This window comes from Antechinus flavipes, chromosome 3, assembly GCF_016432865.1.
Source record: "Antechinus flavipes isolate AdamAnt ecotype Samford, QLD, Australia chromosome 3, AdamAnt_v2, whole genome shotgun sequence".
Lineage (NCBI taxonomy): Eukaryota > Metazoa > Chordata > Mammalia > Dasyuromorphia > Dasyuridae > Antechinus > Antechinus flavipes.
Window position 1 is genome coordinate 81,403,751 of NC_067400.1, and position 10,892 is coordinate 81,414,642.

The window sequence follows — 10,892 nt, forward strand, 5'->3', positions numbered from 1 at the left end:
CGTTGGTCTGAGAAGGCAGTCTCAGCTGAATTATGAGATCTGAAAGGCTGACTGAAGAGGGTTGAGGAGAAAGAAAGAAGCAGAAATGGAAGTCTTTGGTATCAAACTGAAGACCTTTATAAGGAACTTAGCCTCAAAAGCAGAAGATAAAAGATTAAATTACATAACCTCGAAGGCCTCTTCCAGCTCAAATTCAATTCAATTGAGCACACTCTCATTAAGTATTTACAATCTGGAGAGGACTACATGTGTTAGTCAAGGAGAAAATGCAATAGTAATTCTGTGAAAAAATGTAATAACAAGGCTGACTTTTAGGTGCTGACTTGTGTCCTATTCATAGCTACAATGTAGCACTCTGACCAATAGATGGTGCAATGTGGCTGTTGAATAATTTACTAAACACTAAAGTGAGTTCATACAATTTTAGAATAAAAGGGCAAAAGGTACCTTGGTAGGATTTTGAATCTAGAATTAGAAGGGACCTCTGAAACCTTCGATGAGCAAACTGAAGTCTAGGAAGCTAAGTGATTTGCATAGAATCATACTGAGAAAAAGAAGCCAACCTATTATTTGAACTTCAGTTCTCTGATGAGCACTTTCTCTTATGTGGTGAGACCTCATCTGTCCACTATTCCCACCTTTGGAAAGGACCTCTTAAAAACAGATGCAACTGCATATGGGGTATAAAGAAATCAGAGAATATGGTTCCCCAATTTTCCCTAAAAAATCCATTTTAATATTTTATAGCACCTACTGCTTTCCACAAAGCTCCCAATAACTAACCTACATGATTCAGATATTTCACTAATTCCTTTTTCAGTAGTTAACATCTCCCCTCCACATTCTATCTATATCTATCCCTTCATATACTTAAACAATTTCCACTTGGTTATCTCTTTGTCTGCTGCTTTTCCCCCACTCCATTTTATTAAGTATTTTAATCTCTTTTGAGACAACAAGGTATTATTATCTCCATTTTATAAAGGAGGAAACTGAAGTTGAGAGTGATTAGACAATGAATTCAAGGTCACATAGCTGGATGCTATAAGAGAGGATTCCAGCCCAAGTGTTTTGGGCTCCAAGTCTCACAATCTATCTATTATATTATGTAGCCTCCTATCTTTACCTCTCTAACCTAAATAATTTCATGTCCTTCCCTTTTGTTCATTCATTTATTTTTTCAACAAAAAAACATTGTTGTTCAGTCCTGTCCAATTCTATATGACCCCATTTGGGGGTTTCTTGGCAAAGATATTAGAGTGGTTTGCCCATTTTACAAAGCAGGAAACTGAGGCAAATAAGGTCTTGCTCAGGATAACATACCTGGTGTTATCCAGGTATTACACCTGGTAGGCTAGATTTGAATTTAGGAAGATAAGTCTTCCTAACTTCAAGCCAGGCGCTCTATCTACCATACTATCTAGCTAGGGATAGGGGCCTACAATCAATCACAGGACTCACTGGGCCCAAGCAACTCTAAAACAAATAGCAGTTCTGCTCTCAACTCATATAGCAACAATCCTAGTTCTAGTCCCCTGTCACCTCTTGTCTGATTATTGCAATACTTTCTTGTAATCTCTTTTCCTTCAGTTTCATCCCTCCTCCTGCCTCTACCCTAGCTTCCATCTTGCTATTTTTGAATTGTGGATAGACCAGCTCATTCGCCTACTAAGAACTGACTTTTAACTGCTTCTGGGATAAGACACAACCTTTTCTATTTGATATTTAAAGCCATTCACAATGTAGTTCTAGCCTGCCTTCCCAGATGTCTTCCATATCACCTTCCTTCACCAATATACATTTCAATAAAATTGGTTATATGTTGTTGCTCAAACCATTTCATCTCCCATCTGTCTCTGCACAGGCAATCTCTCTTTCCTGAAATACACTCCCTATTTACTTTACCTTGAAGGAACCTCACCTTTAATTTTTAATCTTCACCTTTAAGATTCAGTTCAAGTGACACTTCCAACATGAAACTTACCTTGATATTTTCTTTGTATTTTGAATTTATTTGTATGTATTTATAACTCCGGGCCACTAAGAATATTGATGGTGATGACATCAATAGAAGTTTCCTCCTTGGGAAGACTTCCATTAAAGTTCCAGTTATTCTTTCTTCTAGAAATCTCTTTTCTCTGATTATTTGTGGTATTCTTCTTTCTTAGTTCTCTTCTTACCTGTCTTCACCACCTTTGTTTGATCATCATCCACCTGCTATCTTTTAACTGCAAGTTTTGGCTCTCATTTGTTCACATTTCTCTGATCCTTGGTCATGGCATGAAGGTGACCCTTGTTTCTTGAAAGCAATGTCAATGGAAGTCTGGCAGATTCTACCAAGCTGAAAGGGCTTTAAGATGGGTCCAATGATGGCTATGTTTGTAGAGACTCATCACTAAAATGATGGTTCTCACATTATTATTCTTTTGACCAAAACAAGTCACAAGAAAAGTGAAGAAAAGGGTAAGGATACAGGAAAGGGAAGAGAAAGGAGGAGCAGGAAGAAGAGGAAAAAATGGGGGGCAGGGGGAAGGGGAGGAAACAAAAGGTAAAAAGGTGAACATCATGAGGCAGTATGGTAAAAAAAAAATCAAAAGAATGATCAGAAAGCTTATCTTAAATGCTTACTCTGCTATTTAGCCACTCTAATCTCCAAATTAGTTTCTTTCTCTGTACAATGGGAACATTATTCAAAATACTTGTTAAAGCTCTTTTTATCTAATCCCTGTACTTATTCCAGGAGACACAGTAGTTCAAATAGATCTGATTCTTTTTCTTCCAGGAAAAAAATGTATTTTCTTAAGAATGTTAAAGTAATTCATAAGGTTGTTCTTTGTAACATGGATATTCCAATAGACACCTTGAATTTTTATGTACAAAAGAATAAGCTTTGAGAAAAAAATCTCTCCCCCTTTTCCCCCTCCCACCCCTGCTTTGTCCCAAATTGCTATGGTTTAAAATAAACCTGCCCTTTGCAGAGCAAGCAACAATATTGAAGCCCTGGAGAATTTGGTGCATCATGATGTGTAGAGAGGATTTTGAAATTATTATGAATTCTGGCTTCATACTGAAGGCAATGTGGGTGCTATAGAAAGGAAGGAAAGGGCAATTAAAATTCAGTGTTAGTCTGGAAATGATTGCTAATTCAAGTGAAATTCTTAGCAGAATTTTAGGAAACATGGTAGCTTCTGGAAAGCATATGGATTCAATGGGCCAAAAAAATTTAGATCTCTCCTGGTGAAATCTCAAGTTCAAAAGCATTTTGGAATGATAAAAACATCTGGCCAGGAGTCAGAACACTCAGGTCCCAATTGGGGAAGTGGTGAAGAGAGCTATCCCTCTTGCACTAGATAAGTCTCTCTTGCACTAGCTGTGTTACTAGCTGTCATTCAATCTGTTTCTTTAGCTGTAAAATTAGAACAATAATATCTTTTATAACTACCTAACAGGTTTGTTCTAAAGTATCAAATGATAGGTATTTAACCTTCTTTGACTCAGTTTCCCCATCTGTAAAATGAGCTAGAGAAGGAAATGAGAAAACCATTCCAGTATCTTTGCCAAGAAAGCCTCAAATGAGGTCACAAAGACTCAGACATGATTGGGGGGGAAAAACTGAACAACAACAACAACACGGATTTGTGATATCAAATAAGATATCTGTGAAAGTGCTTTGTGATGCAAATAATAGACAGCTAACTTTTATAAAATGCTTTCAGATTTACAAAATACATTGCATATGTTATCTCATTTGATGCTCAAAACAACTCTATAGGTAGGTGCTCAAAACAACCCATTTTATAGCTGAGAAAAATCTTTATCAATGCTTACATAATTAATTTTTGAGGAAATATGTAAGAAAGCATCATCATTCTTCTTGTTAATGTAATGCTGGAGAAAGTGAGGCAAGATAGAGATTAGAGAGTTTTTCATATTTTATTTGAATTTCCAAAAGGGAGAGATTGTCTGGGGACAGAGCAGAATCCATTTTTCCCTCAAGGCTGAATTGGACTTTCATCTCAAAGAATTCAGCATGGAATATGAGATTCCAATGATTTTATATAGGGCTCTAGGAATCAGGGGGAACAAAGGCAAGGGGTGAAGTCCCAACATTGGTGAGTGGGAATTTCAAGGAAGGGACTATCAATACAATTCTGAAAGTTTGGAGGGGTAGGGCAGGGAGGGGAAGGACTATAAATTCTTGATAATTTAGGAGGACTTAAGAGCCAGGATGTCTGAAACAGATCTCTCCCTTATCTGAGATTAAACATTTACAATTTATGATTCTAGAGTAGCCAATCCTAAATTATATCAGTCCTAATAGTCAGGAAGGGGCGGGGGGGGAGGGGGGGGAAGAGGGAATTGCAACCAGGGGGATTAAGGCAGAACAATTTAGGGAAACTGAGACAGAACAATTTAGGGAAACTGAGCCAACACAATTTAGGGGAAACTGAGGAAGAACACTAAAAGGAAACTGTGGCACAATATTATGATTGTGTTAATATCCTTGTATCAGAGGATCTTTCCTAATCTGAATGAGCCCAAGATTTCACCTTTTTGTTTTTACCAAATTTATCTGAGAACTTTAGTATCCGGTTCTCCCTAAGGATTACTATCATTTCTCCTTATCAGCATATAGATTCACAAGTTTTAAAACAAGAACTTTTTTATTCCCAAATTAGTAAATATTCTTCCTTCCTCACTCCATTCCACTCTTCTCCAGGAAACTCTGGGGTCTCCATGATTCTGCTCCTAACAGAAATTTGTCCTGTTCTATATTTGACTGCTGGTCCTAGATGGCTGTGGAAGGGAAACTGAGGCAGGTGACCTTGCCCTCCCACACTCAAATCCACATCACTTTTATGTCATGGCATCACCTCTATGATGACATGGTCTTTGAGATCAAAGGACAAATAACAGCTTCCAGAAAGAGTTTCCAATCACTATCCCCTAATGTTATTCTGATCTGCTATCCACAATTCTCTCAAAGTTCTACTCTATTCCCAGCAAGGGATAAAATGTTTCACCATCTCAGTTTTCTAACACCTTTATTCATGTAGCTCAATTTGACTTATCTCTACAATCCAGCATTTCAAAGCCCAGCTATACTTGCCATTTTCCATAGTTCAATCTTTCCTGTAGATGGTGCTCAGCCCCTTTCACAGGGAACCAGTTCATTCTCATGATCTATAGGGACAAGTCCTAGAAGGTTCCATTTATAGCACAGAAAATTTACCTCTTTTAGTATTATTTCTACCCCTTCTCATGTGTGCACACCTTAAAGCCCCCTAGCCTTAAGTGATAGACTTATGGAGAAATATGGGAGTTGACTCTATTCTCTTGAGTCTTCAAGTATGTTGCTGTCTCCATCTCCTATATAGGATCAAAGGACCACAGATTTAGAGCTGAGGTCATCTAGTTCAACAACCTCGTTTTACAAAGGAGAAAAGGGAGACACAAGGAGTTTAAATGACTTGCCTAAAATGACACAGGTTGGAAGTGGCAGGACAGGGCTTCAAAATAGAGGTTTCTGGCACAAATACAGCATACTTTACATGGCAACTTGCCACCACCCATCTGCTTCCTTTGCCATGGTTATCATCCTAGCTATCTATCTCACACTGTTGAAAATACTTCTTGTTGAATTCTGCAGTTCAAGGAAACAGCCCTGCCTATTTTCACTAGTCCTTCCATCACCTGTTTCCCCAGAAGGTGACTGAGCCAGGCTGTGCAAATTATCTAAGGGCTACTTTCAAAAATAAATGCTAAAAGGGGGATGGGATACCAGCACCAGGCTGCCCCTAGCAAAGGCCTTGTGACAAAAAAAAAAAAAAAAAAAGAAGATATTTACAATCTTTGCTAAATTAATAATGGCAACAAGAATAATAATAGAAATTTTAAAAAAAAAAAGTAATTGCATAGGACCTGAACACATCCAAAAACAACTTGTTTGTGTGATTATTGAGCAAGCTGCTCAAAAATGACATAATATGTCCACTGTATTTTTTGAATGGCCTGAAGATCCTTGACTCAGTTTCAAAATTATGGCTTATCATAAATATGCAAAACAAACTCAATCATAAAAATGTGTATATGTGTATTGTCCCTATAGGTTATAAGTGTCCAGAAGATCAAGATCTTTCTTCTAAGCTCTTACCAACCTCACTCCTCAGATAGTACCAGAACATTAAGAAATCAACCCCATGGAGTAGATTTTGAGTCAAAAGTATATTGAAAATGCTACGGTAACTGTAGCACAGTTTTCTCTGTATGAAACATTACCAACACAAATGTGTCAAGAACAATTGCTATTTAATAAAGTATCTTTCAGGGAAGTTATTTAAGCTTGTAGTTGTAAACCCATTGTTATCTCTCCTAAATAAGTTTGAGTGTGATGCCCAAGTTTAAGAGAGTCATACAAAAGCATCTTATTGATCATTTGATAGCTGCTTAGTTTCCTTATGTGTTGGGGAGGTTTTGTTTGTTTATTGCTGAGGCAAATGGGGTTAAGTGACTTGCCCAGGGTCATCCAGCTAGGAAATATTAAGTGTCTGAGACCACATTTCCAAAATATATAGAGAATTGACTCTAATTTATAAGAAATCAAGCCATTTTCCATTTGATAAATGGTCAAAGGATATGAACAGACAATTTTCAGATGATGAAATTGAAATTATTTCCACTCATATGAAAGAGTGTTCCAAATCACTATTGATCAGAGAAATGCAAACTAAGACAACTCTGAGATACCACTACACACCTGTCAGATTGGCTAAGATGGCTAAATAATGATGAATGTTGGAGGGGATGTGGGAAAAGTGGGACACTGATGCATTATTGGTGGAGTTGTGAATGAATCCAACCATTCTGGAGAGCAATCTGGAATTATACCCAAAAAGTTATCAAACTGTGCATACCCTTTGATCCAGCAGTGCTACTGCTGGGCTTATACCCCAAAGAGATACTAAAGAAGGGAAAGGGACCTGTATGGGCCAAAATGTTTGTGGCAGCCCTGTTTGTAGTGGCTAGAAAATGGAAAATGAATGGATCCTCATCAATTGGAAAATGGCTGGGTAAATTGTGGTATATTAATGTTATGGAATATTATCGTTCTGTAAGAAATGACCAGCAGGATGAATACTAAGAGGCTTGGCGAGACTTACATGAATTGATGTTAAGTAAAATGAGCAGAACCAGGAGATCATTATACACTTCAACAACAATACTGTATGAGCATGTACTCTGATGGAAATGGATTTCTTTGACAAAGAGAAGATCTAACTCAGTTTCAATTGATCAATGATGGACAGAAGCAGCTACACACAAAGAAAGAACACTGGGAAATGAATGCAAACTGTTTGCATTTTTGTTTTTCTTCCCGGGTTATTTTTACCTTCTGAATCCATTTCTTCCTGTGCAACAAGAGAACTGTTTGGTTCTGCACACATATATTGTATCTAGGATATACTGTGACATATTTAACATGTATAGGACTGCTTATCAAAACAAAAGTGAGTGCAAGGGATAATGTTGTTAAAAATTACCCAGGCATGGGTTCTGTCAATACAAAGTTATAATTATTTTTAAAAAAATAAAAAATAAATTTAAAAAAAAAATTTTTTAAGTGTCTGAGGCCAGATTTGAACTCAGGTCCTTCTGACTTCAGGGCTGGTGCTCTGCCCACTGTACCACCTAGCTGCCCCTCCTTATATGTTCCAAAAAAAAAAAAAAAAGATGAAGTTGAACTTAATTATTTGAGATATCTTATAAGCCTTTTTGTTGGGGAATGGTTTTCAGTTGTGTCCAATTCTTCATGACCCCCTTTGGGATTTTCTTGACAAAGACATTGAAATAATTTGTCATTTCCTTCTCTAGCTCATTTTACAGATGAGGAAACTGAGGCAAGCAAGATTAAGTGACTTGATGAGGATAACACAGCTAGTGATTGTCTAAGGCTGGATTTCATTCTTCATGACCCCACACTATTCTATCCACTGTTCTACTCAGCTGTCCTTTATATGACTAGATGTAGGCACATATGATCATAACCCCTACAGCAAATAGATACTTTAGGGGAAGGAATCTGAAGGAGGATTTGAAATAAAATAAAACCTCAAAGAATCATTACAAAATATTAGAGCTGGAAAGATTATAGCAGGCAGTCAGATGGTACATGGAAAAAAGCAGTGAATTTGGAGTTAGGAAGCTCTGAGATCAAATCTTGCCTCAGACATTTAGTGTGATCTGGGCCAGTTAGTTAATTTCTCTGGGTCTTAGTTTCCTTCTCTATAAAATGAGGGGGTGCAATGTGAAGATTTCCAAGGTTTCTTCCAGTTCAAAATCTACGTTCCTATTACTTCTGGGGTCATCAAGTCCCCATCCAAGGCCCTGGGGTGTATGATTTACCTGGTGGTTGTCTTTTGTTCTCAAAGAGAACCAAAATGGCATCACTTTATTAGTCAGGTTAATGTGTCCAACAGTGGCTGATGAGACCAAAAAGGGCCCCTATCAGTGATCATGGGCCTGAATTGGTCATGTGGTAGGCCTGGGTTTGGTGAGTCATTAGAAGTTATTAGGTGTTAGTAATGCTCTCCCACAGATCAGACACAAAAAGTCCCTATGAACATGGATTCTCTAATGAGACTTATCAAAAGAAGTCTCACTCATCAAGTCAGAGATTATTATCAGAGCCAATTGGAACCCAGGCCTTCTGACACCAAACCTAATACTCTTTAAGACAAATTGCTTCACTTTTCTAGGTTACAACCATGCTCACTTTAGGGCACTGAGTGGGTACTGTCCAGTTACATCCAGACCTTACAAGTAAGTTGGGCTAACCACATTGTTTGCTAGCCAAATATATGCTTGCCAAAAAAATTATTTTATGGAGAATCCACGCAGGGCAAGTGCTCACCAGGTAGTCAGAAAAAGTGATACAAGAACATTCTCAAGGTCTCTCTTAAGAACTTTAGGATGAATCATGTGACATGGGAGTATCTCACACAGGACTGCCCAGCATGACATGCCCTCATAGAGAAGGTGCTGTACTCTATGAGCAAAGCAGAATTGAATTAGCTAAAAAGAGAGATGCATCCCCAAATGTTCATAGAGACTATTTATGCCCGACCTGTGGCAAAGCATTCTGAGTTTGTATTGCTCTGATCAGCCACAGTTGGACACACCATAACTTCACTCTAACATAGTGATGTTATTTTGGTTTTCTCCCAGAATTAAGGATAATAACCAACCAGATTCCAGGACTGGATCTGCTTTAACCTTGAGTGAGGGTGGGATGGAGTGTGTGTGTGTGTGTGTGTGTGTGTGTGTGTGTGTGTGTGTGTGTGTGTTGGAGGGGTCGGGGGGGACGGGAGAGAGGATGATGAGCATATCCCATAGCTCCAAACTGATCCCATCAGCCCTACCCTGAGGAACAGGGCTACAGAGGGAAAGGGCCTCAACTCTGAGCTGTACTTTCCCTCAGGCTTGGCGGGAGTTCTTGGTCTCTGTCCTGGGGGAAGGATCATAAATCTGCCAGATGGCCTGCAGCTGAGCTGCCCTGTCCCCTCTCCATCCCCCACTGAAGAGTTGTTCCCATGCAGCTCTCAAAATCCTGTCATTCACTTCCAACTTCCCAGCTCCTCCCAGCCTGCCTCCTTCCCCAGAAGAGGCTAAGTGTTGTCTGTCAATGCCTTCTAAATTTCCTGCCCTAGGGCAAGGCCCTAATGGTTCCACCCAGCTAAATGCAGACTTCAGACCTTATTAGCTCATTACTCCTTTGATGCTTCCTAACTCACAGACATTCCTTAGTTCTCCTAGCTGGTATCCATTCATTCTTTTGTTCCTTTGTTTTCTTGTTCCCTTTGTCAATCCCTACTCGAGGGAGAAAGGATGTGAGAGGACTAACCTACAGCTGGGATTAAAGGCAATTAAAAGAGCCTAAAGGAAAGAGCTAAGAGAATAAGCAGAATACGATCATAGGTCGTGACACAGTTCAGAGTGATCAAATCCCAAAAGAGAGTAAACTGGGAAAGGAGTTTTTCAGGCACTAAACCCAGGAAGCCAGCACCAAGTCATTCTGAGAGAAAAATAGTTGGCATTGGTGAGAATTTGTCTCAGTGCAACTTCTCCACCCAAGATAGCATCTTTAACAATAGCAGCAAATAGAGCAAGCCTAGGGGCTTTGCTGTGGGTGGTAGTTTCCACCAATATTCAAACATATGCCTTGTGCGCATTTCTAAGAGACATGTTTCTGAAGCTCCTTTTCTAAGTGCCTATTAGTCTTGAAAATTATTTATAGGCTTTCCAGTGGCCCGTAAATTACTCTACTATGTCTCACTGTGACCTGGGAATGGGGCTGCACTCTCAGAAGGCATTTGGTTTTACTAGGTCACTTGGGAATGCCCACCCCCAGACAAAAGTCTCCTAACGTTTCTTATACATAGATGTGGACAGTTTTTTGTGTGTTGGGTTTCTTTCTATGACTTCAGTAATACAACAGATTTCCTTTGAGCTGTGCCTAATGCTCTTGACTTCTTTTTGTATAATTTGGAATAAAGTGAAGAGGAAAGAGATGGAAATGACAAGGGATTGGAGTGAGGAGAAGGAATGATGATCCAGCCTTCTAAATAACTTTTTTCACTGCGAGAAATGGATCATCGATGATCGCTCAATCTTAACCAAACTTTACTAAATCTTCCCAGATTATTGTAATAACAGCTGATGATTTAGCTTTATTTTAGTTTACATTTCCAGTATGCACACATTGAATTTTGTTCAGAAGAACCTGTGTTAGAAGTTTAAAGTCAATAGTAGTCTAACAGCCCTCACAAAGACCTTAGAAATTACATTTCTTTCCAGTTTGGGAAGAAAGGAAGGTGGCATGAGATCAGGATTGA